Here is a 25,795-nt window from a genome sequence, read left to right on the forward strand (position 1 = left end):
ATTTTTCTTGGGGATTGTTTTGATCACCACCTCCTGTATAATGTTATGAACCTCAATCCATAGTTCTTTAGGTACTCTGTCTATCAGATCTAATCCCTTGAGTCTATTTGCCGCTTCTACTATATAATCATAAGGCATTTGCTTTAGGAAATGATAACTACAATCAAAGAGAACTAACCAGTCTGATCCCATGGATCACAGTCTTGTCCAACTGAATGAAACAATGAGCCATGCTGTGTACGGCACACCCAAGACAGATGGGTCATGTTGGAGAGTTCTGACAAAATGTGGAACGCTGGAGAAGGGAACGGCAAACCACTTCAGCATTCTTGCCTTGAAACCCCATGAACAGTATGAAAAGGCAAAAAGATATGACACTGAAAGATGAACTCCCCAGGTCAGTAGGTGTCCAATATGCTACTGGAGAAGAGAGGAGAAGTAGCTCCAGAAGGAATGCAGAGGCTGAACCAAAGCAGAAACAGTGCCCAGTTATGGATGTATCTGATGGTGAAAGTAAAGTCTGATGCTCTAAAGAACAATATTGCTTAGGAACCTGGAATGTTAAGTCCATGAATCAAGGTAAATTGGAAGTGATCAAACAGGAGATGGCAAGTGTGAACATCAACATTTTAGGAATCAGTGAACTAAAATGGATGAGAATGCTCAAATTTAATTCAGATGACCATTATATCTACTGTGGACAAGAATCCCTGGGAAGAAATGGAATAGCCCTCATAGTCAACAAAAGAGTCTGAAATGCAGTACTTGGGTGAAATCTCAAAAATGACATAATGCTCTCTGTTCATTTCCAAGACAAACCATTCAACATTAGAGTAATCCCAGTCTATGCCCCAACCAGTAATGCTGAAGAAGCTGAAGTTGAATGATTCCATGAAGACCTACCATACTTTCCAGAACTAATACCAAAAATGATGTCCTTTTCATCATAGGGGACTGGAATGCAAAAGTTGGAATTCAAGAGATACCTCAAGTAACAGGCAAGTTCGCTGTGGAGGACAAAATGAAGCAGGGCAAAGGCTAACAGAGTTTTGCAAGAGAATGCACTGGTCATAGCAAATACCCTCATCCAACAGCACAAGAGATGACTTCCCACATGGACATCACCAGATGGTCAATACCATAACGAAATTGATTATACTCTCTGCAGCCAAATATGAAGAAGCTCTATACAGTCAGCAAAAATATGACCAGGAGCTGACTGTGGCTCAGATCATGAACGCCTTATTGTAAAATTGAGATTTAAATTGAAGAAAGTAGGTAAAACCACTTGGCCATTCAGGTATGACCTAAATCAAATCCCTTACAGTGGAAGTGACAAATAGATTTAAGGGATTAGAACTGATCAGTGGAGTGCCTGAAGAACTATGGATGGAAGTTTGTGACATTGTACAGGGGGCAGGGGCTACTGGCTGTTTAACATGTTGTTACATAGAAGAAAGCCCTCTGGACAAAGAATTACCCAAACTGAAGTATCAGTAATGCTGAGATTGAGAAACGTCCTTAAGGAAAACCAGCCTGGGCTACAACACTGAGTGTGCATGGAGTCAGTTGCTGGGCTGATGGGCAGACTTATCCAACTTGGAGACCTACACATGGAGTAGATTTGTTTTAAATGGGGATATTTTGGCAGCTTCTGAAATGGCTGACTTCATATCTCTTACTAGGGAGGATCTCAAAAGACAAAGTCTGGAAGGATATCCTGAAGAAAACAAATGAATGAGACTGAAAGCAAAGAGAAAGAGGAAGGAGAGAACATACTGTGATCCAGCCAAGCGTATTAGCACCACAAAATACAGAAAAGGTGGGGAGCCAAGTATTACACTTTCAAAAACAGCTGACCTTGTTTGAAAAGAGTGCAGAATGAGAAAGAAAAATGAAACACGAGAGGCATTTGCTACTGAATAGGGACGAAGGTGGCATAGATGAATGTCCTCAATACCAATGAAGCAGCATAATTCACTCAAGGCCTAGAGATTTAAAAATCGAGGAAAGGCAAGTTTTGGGGGAAGAGCTCACAGTAAAAAAGACATGAGTTTGAGTAGGCTCTGGGAGTTGGTGATGGAGAGGGAAGCCTGGCATGCTGAATTTGCAAAGAGTCAGATAGGACTGAGCAACTGAACTGAACTGAGCATTATTTCTACTAACTGTTTAAGGTTTTGAATAATGTGAATTTGTGTTTAATCAAATTAAATCACCATTATAATAAAAAAAAAAAGATAAGCTTCCCATCTGAGTGTGCAAAGTGCGGCTGCCTCAACAAGAGTTCATGTGACAATCTGTTGAAGACAAGGGCCCCCCTGAGATAAACATGAAGCAAAGAAGGTATATCATTCAAGGATAAGTCTACAGCAGTGGTTCTCAAGCTCAGTATCCATTAGAGTTGCCAGGAGAGATAGTCATAACCCAGATGTCTGCATTTCACTCCCGAGGTTCTGATATAATAGATATGAGTGGTGATTGAACATCTGTGTTTCTAGTATACTGTCAGATAACACACTGATCACACATTTAAAAAAAAACACTAGTGTACAGAATTCCAGTGTAGGAAGTGAAGACAGTACATGCTGCCTTCTTGGGATCCTGAAACAGATGGATAAATACAAAAAGTAGATCAAGGCACATGAGACAGTTGCCTCTCCCTTTTGAGCACCCTGCTTTAAGCAGAGGATTCTGAGTCATTGGAAAGGTCCCACCCAGGATTCAGTACTGGAGAAGGGCAAAATGTGGGGCTCAAACCTGGAATGGAAATAAAAAGAAATAAAATATGCAGCATAGAAAATGAGCCACAAGAAGATCTGGAGATGAGGGCCACCATTGCAATTTCTTTATTTTGCAAGTGTCTCAGTGCCAGTCTGTGAAGGAGGAAACGGGATGCATGAACAGATTACCTTCTCTCTCCTTGCCTTGAAGGATATGGGGAGAACAGGTTCACAATGGACTTTTCCATGTGTATTGGCACAAAATTTCTGAGTTCAATTGTTTATGCCCCAGGTTATAGATCCTAAATGGATTATGCATTCTAAATTGTTTTGAAACTGAAACCAAGAACATTCTTTTTTCCTTCTTGAAACTTTAGAGTTAACAATTCTCCCTTGATAACATTTAGCATTCTGTTATGATCCATAGCTGGTAACTACAGTGTGGATCAGAACTTTGTGCTCCATCTGTCTCTTCATGCTCTGTGCATATTTTCTATCCACAAGAAGAACTGAGCACTCAGATTCAGGGACCAAACTCCATCCTATGCTTCTCAAATCCAGTGAGAGAAGATCCAGCTAAACTATGGCACACATATTTACTAAAGGACTATTATGTAACCGTTAAAAAAGCCTAAAGCTTTATTAAGAGGTATAATTATGAAGAGGTATAATTGAGGAAATGGTTATGATAGAGTGGGAAGTGAAATTAAAACAAAAAAAATGAATATTAAAAGTCACATGAACAGTACAAAAAGAAAAAGATATGACACTGAAAGTTGAACTTCCCAGTTGACTGGGTGTCCAATATGCTACTGGAGAAGAGAGAAGTAGCTTCATAAGGAATGAAGAGGCTGAGCCAAACCAGAAACAACGCCCAGTTGTCGATGTGTCTGATGGAGAAAGTAAAGTCCAGTGCTGTAAAGAACAATATAGCATATGAACCTGGAATGTTAAGTCCATAAATCAAGGTAAATTGGAAGGATCAAACAAGAGATGGCAAGTGTGAACATCGACATTTTAGGAATCAGTGAACTAAAATGGTTGAGAATGCTCAAATTTAATTCAGATGACCATTATATCTACTGTGGACAAGAATCCCTGAGAAGAAATGGGATAGCCCTCATAGTCAACAGAGTCTGAAATGCAGTACTTGAGTGAAATCTCAAAAATGACATAATAATCTCTGTTCATTTCCAACAAACCATTCAACATCAGAGTAATCCAAGTCTATGCCCCAACCAATAATGCTGAAGAAGCTGAAGTTGAATGGTTCCATGAAGACCTACAGCACTTTCTAGAACTAATACCAAAAATGATGTCCTTTTCATCATAGGGGACTGGGATCCAAAAGTAGGAACTCAAGAGAGTAACAGTCAAGTTTGGCTGTGGAGGACAAAATGAAGCAGGGCAAAGGCTTACAGAGTTTTGCAAAAGAATGCACTGGTCATAGCAAACACCCTCATCCAAAACACAAAAGATGACTCTACACATGGGTATCACCAGATGATCGATACCAAAATCAGACTGATTATACTCTTTGCAGCTAAAGATGGAGAAAGTTTATACAGTTAGCAAAAACAAGACTGGAAATTGACTGTGGCTCAGATCATGAACTCCTTATTTTAAAATTGAGATTTAAATTGAAGAAAGTAGGGAAAACCACTAGACCATTCAGGTATGACCTAAATAAAATCCCTTATGATTATACAGTGGATGTGACAGATTCAAGGGATTAGATCTGATAGACAGAGTGCCTGAAGAACTGTGGATGGAGGTTCATAACACTGTATAGGAGGTGGTGATTAAAACCATTCCCAAGAAAAAGAAATTCAAGAAAGCAAAATGTTTGTCTGAAGAGACACTGCAGATAGCTGAGAAAAGAAGAGAAGTGAAAGGTAAAGGAGAAGAGGAAAGATATACCTATTTGAATGCAGAGTCCCAGAGAACAACAAGGAGAGATGAGAAAGCCTCCTAAGTGAACAATGCAAAGAAATAGAGGAAAACAATACAATGGGAATCACTAGAGATCTCTTCAAGAAAATTAGAGATACCAAGGGAACATTTCATGCAAAAACAAGCACAATAAAGGACAGAAATGGTATGGACTTAACAGAAGCAGAAGATATTAAGACAAGGTGGCAGAATGCATAGAAGAACTGCACAAAAAAAAGATCTTAATGACCTGGATAACCATGATGGTGTGATTACTCACCTAGAACAAAATGTCCTGGAGTGAGAAGTCAAGTGGGCCTTAGGAGCATTGCTACAAACAGAGCTATTTGATGGAATTCCAGCTGAAGCATTTCAAATCCTAAAGGATGGTGTTGTGAAAGTACTTAACTCAGTATGCCAGCAAATATGGAAAACTCAGCTATGGCCACAGGACTGGAAAAGATCAGTTTTTATTCCAATCCCAAAGAAAGGTAATGCCAAAGAATATTCAAAGTACTGTACAATTGGGTTTATCTCACATGCTATCGAGGCAATGATCTAAATCTTTCAAAAGTATGTGAACCAAAAACTTCCAGAGGTAAAAACTGGATTTAGAAAAGGCAGAGGAACCAGAGATCAAATTGCCAACATCTGCTGGATCACAAAAAAAGCAAGGAAATTCCAGAAAAATATCTGCTTCTGCTTCATTGGCTACCTTAAAGCCTTTGACTGTGCGGTTCACAATGAACTGTGAAAAATTCCTAAAGAAATGGGAATACTAGACCATCTTACCTGCCTCCTGAGAAACATGTATGCAGGTCAAGAAGCAACAGTTAGAACCATAAATGGAACAACATATTTGTCAAGGCTGTATATTGTCATCCTTCTTATTTAACTTATATGCAGAATGCATCATGTGAAATCCAGGTTGGATGAAGCTCAAGCTGGAATCAAGATTGCCTGGAGAAATATCAACAACTTCTGGTATGCAGATGACACCACCCTTATGACATAAAGTGAAGGAGAACTAAAGAGCCTCTTGATGAAGGTGAAAGAAGAGAGTGAAAAAGCTGGCTTAAAACCCAACATTCAAAAAACAAAGATCATGGCATCCAGTCCCATCACATCATTGCAAATACATGGGAAACAGTGGAAATGGTGACAGACTTCATTTTTCTTGGCTCCAATATCATGGTAACTTCAGGCATGAAATTAAAAGACACTTACTCCTTGGAGGAAAAGCTATGACAAACCTATACAGCATATTAAAGAGCAGAGATATCACTTTTCTGACAATGTTCCCTATAGTCAAAGCTATGGTTTTTCCAGTAGTTTTGTATGGATGTGAGAGTTGGACCGTAAAGAAGGCTGAGTGCCGAAGAATTGTTGCTTTCGAACTGTGATGTTGGAGAGGACTCTTGATGTCCTCTCTTTGATTGGCAAGGATATCAAACCATTCAATCCTAAAGGAAATCAGTCCTGAATATTCATTGGAAGAGCTGATGCTGAAGCTGAAGCTTCAATATTTTGACCTCCTGATGTGAACAGCCCACTCTTCGGGAAAGGCCCTGATGCTGGGAAAGTTTGAGGGCAGGAGTAGGGGGCAGCAGAGGATGAGACGGTTGGATGGCATCACCGACTCAATAGTCATGAGTTTGAGCAAACTCTGGGAGATAACAAAGGACAGTGAAGCGTGCCATGCTGCAATCCATGGGTCTCAAAGAGTCAAACACCACTGAGCAACGGAACAACAACAACAATGTCACAGTTATATAAAAACATAAAAACAAATAAAATACTCTGCACAGATCAAACTATATATAGAAATGCAACACAAGTGTATACTTGGGTCATTCTCAAATGCTGGGGATTTTCTCTTTCATTATTAAATTAAATGTCATATATAATAGGAATAATAAACTATCAATTTTAAGTATCTTAATGCAAGAGCTAGCATTAGAAAGCCTGAAGACACTTATTTCTAGAACACAGGTGAGACAAAGTAAATAAATATCAAAATTGTAAGGAAGATGTTGGTAGAGATGTGGTTTGAGGTCGGTGAAAGACTTGGAACTGAGGGAGGATTTACAATGGGGAGAGAAAGATTATTTCTCCAATAGGAGGGCATTCTTAATATTTCAGATCTCGCATAAAGTTGATGTGCAGTAATAGAAAAGATATAAAGCAATCCTGGGCTGATACTGCTAACCAATTGCAGAAATATGAAGAAAAGTTTTAACACTCTGGGGGATATAATGAAAATCAACGAAATTGGTTTAATGAATTCCACATGGGAAAATAGAATGAGCTGGCTAGGAAAAAAAAAATCAAAAATCTCCCTTTGAAATGATGGCTACAGTATCACTTTCCATTATAAGTGAGGAATATAAACACATTGTCAAAAATACACATTTAAAAATGAATTTGAACAAAAATATTTTAGCTTTCTGTCAGCTGACTAGAATAAGTTTAGATTTTAATTTAAGCATCAAGAGAAATGATCTAATGGTTTATGAGCAGCTTTGCAGAGACTAGAAGTGATAAAAATTGCAAACAGATGATATGTAAATAAATATTTGCATCAACTGGTATAAATATTTAGAAGTGCTGACAACTTCCAATTATCTTGTTTTAATTGGTTCACATAGAAACTAATTTTTGACAATCACCCTTGGTCAATTAACACTTTAGTAACTCAGCTAAGGTCTTTGATCTTAAGAGTGCTTTGGGGGACAAGTCTCCCTTTGTATGTTGGAGAAATAAACTCTTCATTCAGTCATGAAAATGCAGTGGTTTGTGAGCCACCTTCTACAGCCAAGGAAGTCTTAGTCAAAGAGAGTGGAGCCAGAAAGATTGTAATATTAAATTGTCAAAACTAGTGATGCTGGGATTGTGGGTAGGGAGGACAGAAAGGGACAAAGCTCATGGGAAGTGTTGGACATTGGCTTTTAAATGTATATATCACAACAGCTGTTGCCAATAAGTTATATGCAATCACAAACTGTGCAACTGTCTGAAGAGACACGATTTAGGTATCATTTCAGAGAAAAATCAGGCATTAGTCTGAAAGTTCACCCATTTTCCCCCCTTTTCTCTCTCAATTTATATCTCACTACCAAATTTCTTGGCTAGCTACACACATTTGTTTTTAAAAAAATAGATATCCTGAGGGAGAGGGTTTAAGATAGAAGCATAAGAAGATCCTGAACTCACCATCTCCCAGAGACACAACATATCTACAACTACACCTGGAATAATTCCCTTAGAAATGAACCTAAAAACTCGAGGAACAAAGTCTCCACAACAGAAAGAAAAAAGATAGCAAGCAGGGTAGAAAAGGTAGAGATATAGTCTCACCAACAAACCCCAGCCATGGTGATCCCTAGTGGGGAGGGTCACAGAAGGATCTTTTTTGCTGAGGAACAAGAGATTCAAGCTTCATTCATACCACCCATACAGGAGAGACAAGCTCCCTAAACACATTTGAAAAGAAAAGTAATGAGGAATATGCCTAGGAACTGTAGAACTTGAGGAAAGGAAAACCTTCTCTGAAAGAGTTCACACATATACTTACTTCACCAGAAAACCAGAACAAAAAACACCAGAATAAAAAGCCTATGGACCGTAGATGAAGGGGACCCACTTACTAACCTGAAAGTATCTGTTATCAAGGAAGTAGCCAACAGGTACTTTCCCTGGGTACTGAGACAATGGTAGTTACCATTTTTGCAATCTGAGACCTCTTTGCTAATATTAGTACTTACAGACGCCATTCTAAAATTCACCCTCTAGCCTATTAGTTCGGAGAAGGCAATGCACCCCACTCCAGTACTCTTGCCTGGAAATTCCCATGGTTGGAGGAGCCTGGTAGGCTGCAGCCCATGGGGTCGTGAAGAGTTGGACACGACTGAGCAACTTCACTTTCATGCATTGGAGAAGGAAATGGCAACCCACTCCAGTGTTCTTGCTTGGAGAATCCCAGGGACGGGGGAGCCTGGTGGGATGCTGTCTATGGGGTCGCACAGAGTCGGACACGACTGAGCGACTTCACTTTCACTTTTCATTTTCATGCATTGGAGAAGGAAATGGCAACCCACTCCAGTGTTCTTGCCTGGAGAATCCCAGGGACAGGGGAGCCTGGTAGGCTGCCATCTATGGGATCTCACAGGGTCGGACACGACTGAACTGACTTAGCAGCAGCAGCAGCAGCAGCAGCAGCAGCCTATTAGTTACAGTGGGCAGGCCTAAGGGAGATGAGTGGGCATCCCTGCACTTTAGCTGGGGTGCACAGTCAGCTGAATGATAGCATCATACACCTGAGTGCACAGCAATTGCAGGCAGGCCTCAAAGCTGGGCTGGGGGTTTGTCCTGCCTGCAAGCATCCTGTGGCAGCTGTGGCCAGGTTCTGTAACCAGTCCTTGTACACTGAAGATGCAACTACAGCCCTGCCACAACAGGAAGGTGCATCCAGCCCAGACAGGGAACACATACGGAGCACCTGGCTTCGATGGCCAGGTCAGATTTCACCCCGAGCCCCATAAGACATCTCCTAAATAAGTCTACTCCTTGAAAGCCGAAAAGATAGCTGATTTACCTCATAAACTGAAGCAAATGCAGAGAACTAGGCAAAATGAGGAGACAAGGGAATATAAACCAATTGAAAGAATAAGACAAAAACCTCAGAAAAATAACCAAGTGAAACAGAAATAAGCAATCTATTTAACAAAGAATTCAAAGCAATGGTCATAAAGACGCTCACTAAACATGGGAGAAGAACGGATGGACACAGCAAGAACTTTGGCAAAGTGATAGAAAATAAAAGAAAGTACCAAACAGAAGTTAAAATTGAACTGATAAATATACGAGAGGGGTTCAACAGCAGACTGGATGAGGTAGAAGAATGAATTAGTGAATTGGAAAACAGAACAGCACAATGAAGCTAGAATTTTCAAAAGTAAAGATACCATAAGGGATCTCTAGGACAATATCAAACAGAATAACATTCACATTAAAGGGGTCCCAGAAAGAAAAAAGAAAAGGTCAGAAAAATTATTTGAAGAAATAGTGATTGAAAACGATTTCAATTTGGAGGGGGCTAACAGAGATCCTAAAGGAGACCACTCCTGGGTATTCATTGGAAGGACTGATGCTGAGGCTGAAACTCCAATACTTTGGCCACCTCATGTGAAGAGTTGACTCATTGGAAAAGACCCTGATGCTGGGAGGGATTGGAAGCAGGAGGAGAAGGAGACAACAGAGGATGAGATAGCTGGATGGCATCACCAACTTAATGCACATGAGTTTGAGTGAACTCTGGGAGTTGGTGATGGACAGGGAGGCCTGGCATGCTGCAATTCATGGGGTCGCAAAGAGTTGGACACGACTGAGTGACTGAACTGAACTGAACTGAACAGAGATCCAAGTCTGGGGAGCTTGGAGAGTTTCAAATAATATAAACCCAAGTAGATATACTCAAAACATTATAATTAAAATATTGAAAATTAAGGAAGAAGAGAGAATTCTAAAAGTATCAAGAGAAAAATAGCTTCTCAAAAGACTATCAGCAAAATTTTCAGCAGAAATTTACAGGCAAGAGGGATTGGCTTGACATATTCAAAGTGCTGAAAGGAAAATACTTATAAGAATACTCTGCCCAGTTAGGTTATCACTCAGAATTAAAGGAAAGATCAAGAATTTTCCAGACTAGCAAAGGCTGGAAAAGTTCATCACTCACTAAACTGACTCTATAAGAAATGTGAAAGGACCTTTTTTAAGCTAAACAGAAATGGAACTAAATAATAAGAAAACATATGGGTATCCCAGGTGGTGAGAGTGGGAAAGAACCTGCCTGCCAGTGCAGACGACTTAAGAGGCAATGATTCGACCCCTGGGTCGGGAAGATCCCCTGGAGAAGGGAATGGCAACCCACTCCAGTATTTTTGCCTGGAAAATCCCATGGACAGAGGAGCCTGGTGGGCTACAGTCCATGAGGTCACAAAGAGCTGGACATGACTGAAGAGACTCAGCATGCAGTAAGAAAACATATGGGCTTCCCTGGCAACTCAGATGGTAAAGAATCTGCCTGCAATGCAGGATACCTGGGTTTGATCCCTGGGTGGGGAAGATCCCGGGAGAAGGGAATGGATAACCCACTCCAGTATTCTTGCCTGGAGAATTCCATGGACAGAGGAGCCTGACAAGCTACTATCCATGGGACTGCAAAGAGTCAGACATGTCTGAATGAGTAATAATTTCAATTTCACTTTTTTAAAAAAAACATATAAAATTAAAAATTTCACTGGGGAAAGTAAACGAATAATAAAGTCAGTGGATCAATCACTTATAAAGCAAGCATAAATATTAAATGACAAAGGCAGTAAAATTAACTAAAATTAAAATACTAGTTAAGGGATGCATAAAATAAAAAGATGAAAAATGTGTCATTGAAAGTTAAAAGGTGGGGAGTAGTTAAAAGATAAAGCTTTGGAATGCGTTCAGATTTAAGTTGCTACCAACTTAAACTGCTGCTGCTGCTGCTGCTGCTAAGTCGCTTCAGTCATGTCCGACTCTGTGCGATCCCATAGACGGCCGCCCACCAGGCTCCCCCGTCCCTGGGATTCTCCAGGCAAGAACACTGGAGTGGGTTGCCATTTCCTTCTCCAATGCATGACAGTGAAAAGTGAAAGTGAAGTCGCTTAGTTGTGTCCGACTCCTAGCGACCCCATGGACTTCAGCCTACCAGGCTCCTCCATCCATGGGATTTTCCAGGCAAGAGTACTGGAGTGGGGTGCCATTAGGATGGTATATGTGAACCTCATAGTGATCACAAGGGAAAAACTCATAGTAAATATGCAAAGGAATATGATATATGAATCTAAAAATAACACTAAAGAAAACTACCAAAATATAAAGGAAGAAAGAGAAGAAGAAAGTAACATAGAACTACGAAACAATTAAAATGGTGATAAATGCATACTTATCATAATTGAATTAAATTCTCCAATCAAGACATAGAGTGGCTGAATGGATATAAACAAACCCAAGATCCATTTAAGGCATCTCTGGTGGCTCAGTGGTGAAGAATCTGCCTGCAATGCAAAAGCAGCAGAATACACATTCTGTTCAAGTGCCCATGAAACATTCCCCGAGATAGATCACATGTTAGGTCACAAAACAAGTTTCAAAAAATTTAAGATTTAAATCATATCAAACATCTTTTTCAACCACAGAAGTATAAAACTAGAAATCAATCTCACACACATGTGCATATGCACAGACACACACATGAATGGGGAAAAAATCACAAAAAAACAGGGAGATTAAACGACATCTACTGAACAACAAAATGGTCATTGAAAAATCAAAGGAGAAATAAAAAATACTAAGAGACAAATAAAAACAGAAATGCAAGATACCAAAATCTATGGGATGCAGCAAAAGTAGTTCTAAGAAGGAAAGTTTCATAGCCATTCAGGCCTGCCTCAAGATATACAAAACTTTTCAATAAAGAACATAAATTTACACCTAAAAGAACTAGAAGAAGAAGAACAAACAGAGCCTAATATTAGTAGAAAGAGAGAAGCAATAAAGAGTAGAGCAGAAATAAATGAAATAGAGACTTAAAAAAACAAACAAACAAACAGAAAAGGTCATTAACACCAAGATGTAGTCCTTAAAGATAACCCAAATTGACAAACCTTTAGCTAAAGTAACCAAGAAGAAAGAGAGGGGGCTCAAATAAATAAAATCAGAAATGAAAGATGAGAGCTTACAACAAAGCAAAGGATACATTTCTATAGCATACAATTTCCCAAGGCTGAATCAAGAAGAAATAGAAAATCTAGATAGACTGATTACTAGTGAGAAGAGTGAAATAGTAATAAAAAATCTCCCAGCAAACAAAAACTCAAGACCAGATGGCTTCACTGGTGAATTCTACAAAACATTCAAAGATATAATACCTATTCTTCTGAACTCTTCCAAAAAACTGAAGAAGAGGGAGACCCCCCGCAAACACATTTTATGAAGCCAGCATGACCTTCCTACCCACACCAGACAAAGATACACACACACACACAAACTATAGATGTGTCCTTGATGAACATAGATGCAAAAATCCTCAACAAAACATTAACAAACCAAATCCAACAATACCCTTAAAGGATCATACAACATGCTCAACTGGGATTTATCCCAGGGATGAAAGGATGGCTCAACGTGAAACATCTCATTAAGAAAATGGATGCAGAGAAAGCATTTGGCAAAAGTCAATATCCATTTATGATTAAAAAAAAAACTCTCAACAAAGTTGGCATAGAAGGAACATACCTCAATCCATATATGACAAACCCATAGCTAACATCATACTCAATGGTGAAGAGCTGAAAGCTTTTCCTCTAAGACTAGGAAAAGGAAAAGGATGTACACTCTCACAGCTTTTGTTCAACATAGTTTTCAAAGACCCAAACAGAGCAATTAAGGAAGAAAAAAATAATATGTATCCAAATATTGTGCAGATCACAATAAACTGTGGGGAATTCTGAAAGAGATGGGAATACCAGACCACCTGACCTGCCTCTTGAGAAACCTGTATGCAGGTCAGGAAGCAACAGTTAGAACTGGGCATGGAACAGACTGGTTCCAGATCGGGAAAGGAGTACATCAAGGCTGTATATTGTCACTGTGCTTATTTAACTTATGTGAAGAGTACATCATGAGAAACACTGGGCTGGATGAAGCACAAGCTGGAATCAAGATTGTCGGGAGAAATATTAATAACCTCAGATATGCAGATGACATCATCATTATGGCAGAAAGTGAAAGGGAACTAAAGAGCCTCTTGATGAAAGTGAAAGAGGGGAGTGAAAAAGTTGGCTTCAAGCTCAACATTCAGAAAACTAAGATCATGGCATCTGGTTCCATCATTTCATGGCAAATGATGGGAAAACAATGGAAACAGTGACAGACTTTTATTTTCTTGGGCTCTAAAATCACTACAGATGGTGACTGCAGCCATAAAATTAAAAGATGCCTGCTCCTTGGAAGAAAAGTTATAACCAATCTAGATAGCATATTAAAAAGCAGAGACATTACTTTGCCAGCAAAGTTCCATCTAGTCAAAGCTATGGTTTTTCCTGTTGTCATGTATTGATCTGAGAGTTGGACCATAAAGAAAGCTAAGCACAGAAAAATTGATGCTTTGAACTGTGGTGTTGGAGAAGACTTTTGAGAGTCCCTTGGACTGCAAGGAGATCAAACCTGTCAATCCTAAAGGAAACCAATCCTTAATATTCATTGGAAAGACTGATACTCAAGTTGAAGCTCCAATACTTTGGCCATGTGATGTGCAGAACTGATTCATTGGAAAAGACCCTGATGCTGGGGAAGATTGAAGGCAGGAGGAAAAGGGGAGGAGAGAGAATGAGATGATTGGATGCGATACTGGATGCTTGGGGCTGGTGCACTGGGACGACCCAGAGGGATGGTATGGGGAGGGAGGAGGGAGGAGGGTTCAGGATGGGGAACACATGTATGCCTGTGGCGGATTCATTTTGATATTTGGCAAAACTAATACAATTATGTAAAGTTTAAAAAAAAAAATAAAAAAAAAAAAAGAAATCATCGACTTGATGGACATGAATTTGAGCAAGTTCCAGGAGCTGGTGATGGATAGGGAAACCTGGTGTGCTGGAGTCCATGGGGTTGCAGAGTCAAACATGACAGAGTGACTGAACTGCACTGGAAGACTCAACAACAAAAAAATTGTTAGAGCTAATATCAATTCAATAAATTCACAGGATTAAAAAAAGGCAATATGCAGAAATTTGTGGAATTTTTTATACATTAATAATGAAAGAGAAATTAAGAAAATAACCCATTTACAATTGCAGCATAAAGAGCGGAATATCTAGGAATAAATTTAACCAAGAACGTGAAAGACCTGTGCACTGAAAACTCTAAGATACAAGTGAAAGAAAATAAATAAGACACAAATATATGGACAGATATTCTGTGTTCATGGATTGGGAGAGTCAATATTGTGTCAAAATGTCCACACTGCCCAAAGCAATCTATAGATTGAATGCAATCTGTACGAAATTTCCAATGGCATATTTCACAGAATGATGATAGAGATGTCATATTCCCTGGTTTTAAACTATACTACAAACTATAGTAATGAAGGCTGTATGGTACCAGCACATAAAGAAGCACATAGGTCAATGGAACAGAATTGACAGCCCAGAAAAAGCCCACACACATATAGATGATTAATTTATGACAAAGGAGCAAAGAGCATACAATGGAGAACATCTCCTTAGTAAATGGTGCCAGGAGAATCAGGCAGCCACATGCAAGAGAGTGAAATTAGACTGCTGTCTTATACCACACACAAAATTAACTCAAAGTAGATTGAAGATTTGAAACCATAAAAATCTAGAAGAACATGTAGGTGTTAATCTCACTGATCAGCATTTTTTTTTTTTTTGGTGTATCTGACTCCAAAGGCAACGGAAAGAAAATAAAAAACAAACAAATGAGACTACATCAAACTAAAAATCTTCTGCATAGCCAAGGAAACCATCATCAAAGTGAAAAGGCAGCCTCCTGAATGGAAAAAGATATTTGCAAATCATATATCTGATAAGGTGCTGCTGCTGCTGCTGCTGCTGCGTCGCTGCAGACGTGTCCAGCTCTGTGCGACCCCATAGACGGCGGCCCACCAGGCTCCCCCGTCCCTGGGATTCTCCAGGCAAGAATATTGGAGTGGGTTGCCATTTCCTTCTCCAATGCATGAAAGTGAAAAGTGAAAGTGAAATCGCTCAGTCGTGCCCAACTCTTTGCAACCCAATGGACTGCAGCCTACCAGGCTCCTCAGTCCATGGGATTTTCCAGGCAAGACTACTGGAGTGGGATGCCATTGCCTTCTCTGATAAGGTGCTAGTATTCAAAATACAGAAAATACTCAAGTAACTCAACAATAAAAAAATGAAACAGCCTGATTGAAAAATAGGCAGAGAATCTGAAGAGACATTTTTTCCAAAGAAGACATTCATGTGGGTAACAAACACATGAAAAGATATTCAATATCACTAATTATTAAAGAAATGTAGATCAAAACCACAATGAGATATCACCTCACACCTGTTAGAATGGCAATGAAAAGATAAGAAACAACAAATGTTGGAGAGGATACAGAGGGAAGAGAACCTTCATACACTATCGATGAGTCTGCATTTTGGTGCAGCCACTATGGGAAAGAGTATGGAGATTCCTCAAAAAACTAAGAATAGCACGACCATATGACCTAGCTGTTCCACTTCCAGGTACTTATACAGAGAATTCCTGTGCCGTCCCACCTGCCTGCACCGCCCACCTCACAGCAGCACCATCAAAGGCTGCAGAGGCATCCTGTGGCACAGTGCCCACCTGCAGCCGTGGTGTGGCAGGCACACTGAGGGTTGAGCGCCAAGGCCACTAGAGGCCCTATGGTCTTGGAGAGAGGGGGGCCAGGAAGGCTTCCAGAGCCTGGGCCCAACGTGGAAGGGGACTCCTGAGAGGCAAAGCTATGGCAGGGAGCACCCTGAGTTATACGTAATCACTGATGCACAGCACCATAGGGAAGACAAGAAGATCAAGACCCCTGCCTCCCCACAGCTTATACCTAAGCAGGTGGTGCAGCAGTAAAGAGTCCGCCTGCCAGTGCAGGAGATGTAAGAGATAAGGTTTCGATCCCCGGGTCTGGAAGGTCCCCTGGAGGAAGGCAAGGCAACCCACTCCAGTATCCTTACCTGAAAAATTCCATGAACAGAGAAGCCTGGCGGGCTACAGTCCATAGGATCTCAAAGAATCGGATGCTACTGAGCAGACATCTAAAGAATACAGGAACACATTCAAAAAAGATACATGTACCCCTATATTCATTGCAGCATTAATCACAATAGTCAAGATATGGAAACAACCTCAGTTGTTCAGTTCAGTCACTCAGTTGTGTCCGTCTCTTTGTGACCCCAAGGTGAGGGGTTCCCCCAACTTGACTTGCAGTGGTGATCATTTTGTAGTGTATACAGATGTCAAATTAAAATGTTACATACTTGAAACTTACATAATTAAAAAATGGTATCACTGGCTAGCTTGTGCCTGTTTTGTACTTTAAAGCAATAACTAACTTTTATTGTGCCCCATAGTACTCATTCATGCTCTTTGCCAAAACAATTTTGGGTCTACACCTTCTTGGCATGTAGAGAATTGCTTTCTTAGTTCCTTTGTGGGTGAATGAGATCATATGAATAGTTTTAGTTGGGAACAAATGTAAAGAGCAGAATGTCACATCCTTGGCAGGTCATTTAATTTCCCAGGCAAGTGCCCCAAGGACTTTCTTTGCCTTCTGACAGGGCAACCAGGCGTTTCAAGATGATGGTCATTCTATCAGCCTGGGATCCTAAGTGACTGATGAACAGAGCCCCCAAAGACTGTGATATGCATGTAGGGTGACAAAGCCCCTTTGAGCCAAGCCCTGTGTCAGCTGCTGAGGGAGATAAAAGTTCATATATGTGTATATATATATAAATATATACATATACATACATACATATAATATATACATATATACATACAATGCATTATATAATACATATTATTATTGTTAATTAACACATTATATATAGCATAGATATAATTATATTGTCTTTATCCTCAAGGGGTGTTCAAATTAGTTGCAATGATAAGATATAAAAATTCAGAAGGTATATAACAGGAGTTATTTTTAGGTGGAAAATAGTTAAGGCCAACAGTAGGAGAGATGGCACAAGGTTATGGGCCATAAGAAGGAAAAGGAGAAGAAGGAAGGGAAGATTACCTGAGGAGAAATCTGCACTGGGTAGAATTTAAACTTCTGAAGGCTGAAGAATTTATATAATTAGAAGAGAGGGAAATAGCCCTTCAGGTGAGAAAAAGCAGGTAAGCAACAGTAAATCAATGAGAAATTAGGAGGTATTAAATAAACCCATTTCACTGACACCAAGTTTTGTTTAAGAAGTATTAAGCTGGCTTGCAAGTCAAGCATCATAAGCTCAACAGTTCATTAATTAATTCACAAATATTTATTGGATACCTCTATGAGTTCATCGCACAAAACTGACAAGAAAATCCCTGTCCATATGGCAAGTGCATTCTAGTGGAATTGAGTACTGGCAGAGTCAGAATCAGATCCAGAGTCTCCTGACTATTCCAGTACTTGTGGCTTTTTCCAGTGATGAAATAAAATGATATATTCACTTATTTTCTGGATTAAAAAAGTTCCCGTTCTGAAAATTTGGAAAAGTGGCTGTCCTTTTCTCTTTCCCCTGGATGGTTTGGCCCTGAGTGCAACCACACACCTGTTTGTTCTTCTATTTAAAATTCAAAGTTGTTACAGTCCATGTGCTCCAGTGATGCTCAATGAATATTTGATGATCCGCTTGGTATCGTTCATGCATTCAAAAACTTCACTTAACAAACATACATTAAATGCCTAAGATATTCCAGCCACTACTAGGTTCTGGGGATATTAAATATATGTGAACATATGATTTTAGCAAAATATTAAAGAAATGGTAATAGATATATGTACATATATGTGTAGAACTTTGGGATCACAGAGGTGAACTTGGCTTAGTGGGCTTAGCAATTAGAAATGGCACTGTGCTTGCCAGATTTACCAAATAAAAACAGAGGTGACCAGTTAAATCATAAGTGTGTCCCAAATATTACATTGGACGTGCTTATACCAAAACATATTTTTTGTGTATTTGAAATTCAAATTTAAGTGGGAGTCCTGTGTTTTATTTGGCCACCTAAGCTGGCATAATTGGACAGAGTAGTAGATGAAGTTCCAGGGGTCAGTGTGGGAGAGTTACCAAGACACCAAGAGATGTTGGAACTCACTAAGGAGAGCCTAGCAGAAATGCCAGGAAGAGTGGGGATGTTCAGGAGTCGGGATGGGGAGAGAGGTGCTTTGAAGGTGGGGGATCAAAATTGTGTTTATGATTTCACATTGTTCTGGAAGTTGAAGCCAATATAATGAGAACCAGAACAGAAATGAGGAGTATGACCTTTGCCTATTGGAAAAGGGAGGAAAAAAAGTCACTATTTTTGGAAAATATCTTCTTAAAAAACCCGTGAGAATCAGCTGAAAAAAATATTGGAATAGATGAGGGTTCAGTAAGGTCATTACATATGAAATAAATATTAAAAAATCAGTAGCTTTCTTTTGTAGGAACAATAGCCAGCTAGAAAATATAATGAAAAAAGATCGCATTTGGTATACCTTCAAAAACATAAAGCAACTAAAAATAAACCACAAAACCATGAAATGTGCTGAACTTATATAAAAAAACAAGTTTAACACCTTTAGAGACGTGAAAGGAGATGAAAAGATGGAGAGTCATGGCATCTTTCTAGTCAAGAAGACTGAAGACTGTAAAGGTGTCAATTTTCTTATAGTTTATTTTTTGGACTAATGAAATTGTAACCAAGATGTTTGTAGGAAGCACGAGGAACATCAACAGCCAGGGGAAGTTTGATGTGTGACACAGGGGCCCCAAAGCTAGTGCTCTGTGACAACCTGGAGCGATGGGATGAGGAGGCAAGAGGGAGGGGGCTCAGGAGGGAGGGGACACAGGCATGTCTACAGCTGCTTCATGCTGCTGTGTGTGGCAGAAACCATCACACTATTGGAAAGAAATCATTCTCCAAATTAAAATGAAAAAAAAAAGATTCCAACATTTACATGTAAGAACAAAGTCATAAAAACAGCTGGAGAAATTTCAGAGAAAGTACTAGTGAACGGGTAATTAAACCTACCTGATATTAAAACATTCCAAGAGCTCCATTCCTTCCATCACAGTTGCGTTTGGGAATGAATGAACAGAGAAGGCAACAGGATGGAGCTGAGAACCCAGGAACCCCCTGGGTCTGGAACGCTAACTTACAGGACAGCAGGGAAAATAGGTCAGAGGGCAAGAGCAGGACAGTTCAAGAAAAGTGCCCAGAGAGTTGTGCTGTTGTTAAGTCGCTAAGCCATGTCTGACTCTTTTGCAACCCTGTGGACTGTAGTCTGCCAGCTCCTCTGTCCAGGAGATATCCCAGGCAAGGGTACAGGAGTGGGTCGTCATTTCCTCCCCCAGGGATCTTCCCGACTCAGGGATCAAACCTGCATCTGCTGCATTGCAGCAGATTCTTTACTGCTGAGTCACCAGGGAAGCCCAAAGGGTTGTGTATCTATCTGGAAAATAATTTTGTTTTTCATCTCATAGGAAACACTCCAGATGCATTTAAGTTTTAAATGTGAAAAGTAAACCAAACGAAAGAACAACAGAGCAAATATATATCTGATCTTTGGACTTAAATTATTTTCTGGATGGCTTAAGGGGCTTTGAGTAATGTAAATCCAGCCAATCAGAAGACTCCAGGGGGTTTTGGTAGATTTATTCTTTGCAGAGAGTTTGCTCACTTGTAGAGGAAGGCTTGCCTGAAGACTAGTCAGAAGACCACTGGAGTGATCCTGGCCAGAGATGTCAGGAGTCTAGCTAAAGCCTGGCAGTAGGAAGAGAGAGCTGAAGACGGGTATGGAAATGAACAGCAGCCTCCCTAGGAATTTGCCATATGCACTGTGTGTCTAGAGGCAAAGGAATATGCTCGGGATCTCTCTGTCAGATGGTTTGTAAAGGGTAGTTTTTTGTTTTGTTTTTTTAAAGGGTAGTTTTTAAAGTAAAATCTATTTTTATTATTCCCGCATACAAGACCTCCCCGCAATTCAGGTCTTTTAAACTCCATGCCTGGCACAATCAAATTCAGTGTTTCCCACTTTCTATGTTTTCTTTTCACAGTCTCTGGAAATGTGATCTAACTAAGTTTCACTGTAATCGATAAAATATTGTACGGTATGTGTGGAAACAGATATGCCTGTGTTTTTATAAATGCACATGAGAGGCGGGGATAGGAGAGGTGCAGAACAAGGTGGCTTGTTCACGCTTTTTAATATCGACAGACTGGACGAAGCAGCATGATCTGTCATAAAACGAAACCTAATATTCGAAAATGAGATCGCCGTCTCTGCGTGTTTAAATCGTTTTCCCGGGAGACAAATCTTCTTTCATTTGAACAAACACACGCAAGTGTTTTTTATGGACTACTGGGAAATACTCAGCAGTCGGTTTGTGCCGGTGAGGTCAGAGCGGCTGGCCGACGGTTTGAGTGTCTTCTCACCAACACGGTTGCAATCAAGCTACCCTCTGACCCACTTGCAGTATCATTCTGAGGTGTCAGGTTAGAAAGCAGTATTTGTGTGATATAACGCACAAATGGTCTTGCTTGTTGGCCACAACTTCTTCCCAAAGTATTTCCTATCCAGTTAGCCACCAGAGCAGCCCCAGTGGCTTAACATGAAAATGGGCACCGGGGGTGTACATCTCAGATCTGAAAGGCACTGGATCCAGTCTGACTGGATCTGGCTTTGGTTCAGTTTTAACGGCCCATTCTTTGTTCCTTGACTGAGCACATGGAGGAAATAATCTTTCCACTGACAGGTTCCCTAAATGGAGTCATGATCACAAATTTTGGATGTCCTGTTCACTACCATCAGAGAAGGCAATGGCACCCCACTCCAGTACTCTTGCCTGGAAAATCCCACGGATGGAGGAGCCTGGTGGGCTGCAGTCCGTGGGGTCGCGAAGTGTTGGACACGACTGAGCAACTTCACTTTCACTTTTCACTTTCATGCATTGGAGAAGGAAATGGCAACCCACTCCAGTGTTCTTGCCTGGAGAATCCCAGGGACGGGGGAGCCTGGTGGGCTGCCGTCTATGGGGTCACACAGAGTCGGACACGACTGAAGTGACTTAGCAGCATTCACTACCATCTTTTTAAATTAAGGATCGCTTCTATTTTAATAAAAGGCATGGTTAAAGTATCGAGGGGGGAACTAATTAAAATCTAATGTGATGTATCACATACATCACAAAGTATTTGTAGGCAGTGCCCAAGCATTTTTGTTTCTTCCGGTTTATTAAGATATGCCTGAGAACACCCATCATTAGAGATGCACTGTTATTGAATGGAAGCGGAAAAGCTGTAGGCACTCACGCAGCAAAGAGAATGACGTGCTGAGTGAGTCGTTCTCTCTGACTCTGGCTACTGTCAAAAACCCTATCTTCTACTGATGGGAAAAAGGAAATAGAATTTTTTTTTTTTTGGTTTGAATGTAGAAGCATCTGCTTTCTTCTGGGTTTTCATAGAGAACCAGTTGTTTCAGTAAAGATTCGGTATTTGACAGGTGGCAAACGGTTGTGGATAATGACACAGTAGAATGAGGAACCTAGAGATAGAGACCCAGAAATAGGAGGCAGGACGAACTGAGTTTTCCTCTGGCACCGTGAAGATATAAATTAAATCCTCTAAAATACACTCACCTGCAAACATTTATCAAGGGCTTGTCTGCCAGAACTGGGTAAATCCTTGAATATACAGAGATGAACTAGACATAGTGTTCAGGAGTACAGAAGGAGAAAAACATGATTTCTGGATTACAATCAGTTTTTAACATTCAAAGTGTTAGGTACTGTATTTGTGTTGTGTACAAAGTGCAGGGGGGCAAAAAGAAGGCCCCAGAAAGATGCTAATCTAGACAGGAGACTTTGAAGGCCAAAGGAACACTGACAGCTTCAGGGTAAGCTGTTGAAATATGCTTTTAAATGTTTTCCTTAAAAAAGAAAGGCTAAGAGATGCAACTCACATGCCTGCTTCTAAGTGTATAAGCTGACTTCTGTCTGCCTCTTTCATTATGAAATGCCTTTAGCTGTTTGCATAACAGACAACAGACATAGATGGTGGGGAAGAGGGGAAGGAGGGCTGGTTTATACTGTTGAGCCTTGTCATTCCATTTATGAATAGAGAGCAGAAATTACAAATTCAGTCTTGACTGTTTTAAATCCCGGCTGTGGTTGGCTCAATAATGACTCCCCAAAGATGTCCAGGAGCTGACCCTGGAACATATATGACTATACTACCTTACATGGGAAAAGGGGCTTTGCAGATGTGATTAAATATCTTGAGATGGCAAGATTGTGCTGGATGTGCAGGTGGACCAAACGTAATCACAAGAGTCCTTATGGGAAGGAGGCAGGAGAATATAGTAGGAGTTGTGATGAAAGAAGCAAGAGGTTGGAGTGATGTAAGGAAGGGGCCACAAGCCAAGGGATGCAGGAGCCTTTAGAGGCTGAAATGCAGCCCTGCTCATACTTGGATGTCAGACCTCTGACGTCCAGAATGATGAGAGAACAACGTTGGGATGATTTGTGACAGCTGCAATAGGAAATGAATACACCAGCCTCCTCATTAATATGGGCAGGGAAAGTGGTCTGCAGGCCACTGAGCTTCAGAAGGCACCAGAACTTACATTAGCTTTGTGTGGTTTTCAGTGGCACCATTAGGAAGTGGAACACCATATATTAGTTCTTCATTTTGTACATGCGTCTTAAAGGGACACACACCTAATTTGTGTCAGAACTGGGCTGCCTAAGACCTTGGTCCTCTGCTTTCCCCCATTTCTCTGATATCTAGGAAACCAGGTGATAAGTTCATTTCCCATGTCAAAGATTTTCTTCTACTTGGAATGGCCTTAAGATTTTTGCTCAAATTTATATGTCTGCTCCCGTGGGTCACAGCAGATACAGTGAATGCTCTGAAACCAGGAGACTGTGGGAAGCATGACTGACTTGGCCATGATTTGGTCAAACCACTTAACTTCTCTTGAACTGTAAAATGGGATAATAACACACATCGTGCCTGACTTACTGGGTTGCTGAGGATCAAACATGATAATATATGTGAAAGGGCTTTATAAATTCTATAATGCGATTCAGATGTGAAGAATTATTTTTATATGCTCTAGAAGGCTGGCACAGCCCCTCTCCCAGGTGACCAAAAAGCATGTGAGATTTTATTTGCTCCAATAATTTTATTCTTATTAGTACTTGTTCAGTATACTACATGCGTACTCACAATGCACAAAGCATTTATTCTTCTGGCTAGGGTAACTACACCCCCCTCCCTCCAAACTTACCCTTGTAAAAACAAATACGACTCATAAAAAAAAAAAAGCAAAAAGCGGGGATGGCTGGTGGCATCATTCATGAGCACCGTGTGTCATCAAAAACACTCACCTGTCACTCTGCAAACGAGCTGCTTTTGAGAGTGGACAGTTAGTTCTTTTAACCAAATAACTACCTAAACACAAAATCTATTGCTTTTGCTTCTTCTTTTTTTTTAATTTTAATTTTTACTGTGATTTCCTAACCCTCCACTTCAAGAGGTAAATACAATTCTGGCAGAGTTTTGGTCTAATTTAGTTTATTAGGGTTTTTACTACAAGTTTTTAAGCACTCGCTGATTTTCAAAAACATATTAAACTGGCCATGGCCAATCTCATCGATTGGTGCAAGTCCACATTTCCCGAACGACTTAATAGTCTGCAACTTGTGCCGGACGGAGAATGATTTCACCATTCTCTGTCCTACAACCTGGAGGTTGGACATTGTTTTTTAACTCTGTGGCGGGAGGAAGCAGTTTGTTTTGCCATATTGGTCTCCTCCCTAGAACCACCTCCTATGGGTTTTATAGGTTCTACTGTCCTGGACAGCACATTAAGTCCCCAGAGAACCTCTTTGTAGGCCATTTCTAGGGTCACCAGCCTTGCCACGGCCTGTTCTTGGAAGATGGAGCTCCTAGGAATTTTCCCCAAATTTGATCTTTAGGGCAGGGGGATTGGAAGAGCTATGGAGAGCCTATCATGGCAAAATAACTAAAATTGACACTTATGCTTCTGAATCTTATCCCTTTTCTCTTTCTCCATATCTTTTTCACAGTTTTTTTTTAAACAATATTTTTATTTATTTTCAAGATATTTTAAAAATTTATTTTTAACTGGATGACTGCATTACAATGTTGTGTTTCTGCCATACAGAAAGGAGAATTACTGCCCCCCCCCAACCCCTGCCTCCATCCTACCCTTCTAGATCTTCACAGAGCACTAGCTAAGCTCCCTGCTCTATATAGCAACTTCCCACTAGTTATCTGTTTTACATATGATGATGCATATGTATCAGTGCTACGCTCTCACCTTCCCCTTCCCCCACTGTGTCTCCATCTTTTTCAATTGCCAATGACAAATCCAGCAAACGTTTACATACAGCAAATAAATAAATGGCTAAATATTTGTGCACTTCCACTGCGGGGCTCCTGTGCTGAAAGCAGAGTTGAATTCATAATCTCGTAGAGGGAAATCACATCATTGTATATGTCTCTAACTCCTAGGGTGTCAACTGGATTAGTTTTGGTGCAAAGGAGACATAGTTAACTACACAGTCAGAGACGGAGGACAGCAAAGATGATTGCTCAGGAGGACACAGTCACTAGGAAACTCTGCTATACAAGCACTGTGTCTGAGATTCATGCTGCAGATCTTTCGGGACGGTTATTACTTCATTTGTACCTGTTAAGCCCCTGCTCAGCCCAGAGAGCGACTGTTTACCTGCTGTCCACAAGCAGCACAGCACTTCAATATTCTGAAGCAACAGTGAAGGGCTGTGCAGTTCTGGTCTGAGCTCTGCTCCAAGGAGTGGACTCACCTGGGATAAGTCACTTCACTGCTAAAAGAACACAAGATCTTCCAGCCTCTCAGGGCTGATCTCAGCATCAAATGAGATCATGAGAACTCCGCTTTATCTGAAAATGTGTATGAGAACTTCTAAAATAACACCAAAGCACGAAGGAATATATGTGTCTATCACCTAAGGAACTACAGCTAGAAGTATAATGGAGTGGTTTTGAATACCAAAATCAAAGTGACACTTTATGTTCTTCCCATGTAGTATGTGTGTAGGCATATAAACATATATTGTGACACATATACATAAATACGCGTGTCATATACACACATACATATGTACAAGTATGTGTGACATGAAGTGAAAGTGCTAGTCGCTCTGTCGTGTCTGACCCTTTGCATTCCCATTGATTGTAGTCCACCAGGCTCCTCTGTCCGTGGGCTTCTCCAGGCAGGAATACTAGTGTGGGTTGGCCTTCCCTTCACCAAGGGATCTTCCCAA

The 25,795-nt window shown here is 40.4% G+C and overlaps 1 protein-coding gene across 3 annotated transcripts in view; it reads right to left on the reverse strand.

Annotated features, from left to right (window-relative positions):
• Positions 1 to 25,795, reverse strand: part of ANKFN1 (ankyrin repeat and fibronectin type III domain containing 1) — a 480,938-nt gene that overhangs the window by 323,481 nt on the left and 131,662 nt on the right. The window contains exon 1 of one of the 3 annotated variants that reach the window (XM_086355667.1): positions 16,442 to 16,484. The exons of the other annotated variants lie outside the window; for them this stretch is intronic. The gene's annotated coding sequence lies outside the window, so the exon portion shown is untranslated. Of the gene's footprint in view, positions 1 to 16,441; positions 16,485 to 25,795 lie in introns of those variants that run through there. 3 annotated transcript variants of the gene reach the window in all.

This window comes from Bos grunniens, chromosome 19 (genome assembly GCF_055505025.1).
Source record: "Bos grunniens cultivar Pamir isolate PY7600 chromosome 19, Bosgru_T2T1.0, whole genome shotgun sequence".
Taxonomy (NCBI): domain Eukaryota; kingdom Metazoa; phylum Chordata; class Mammalia; order Artiodactyla; family Bovidae; genus Bos; species Bos grunniens.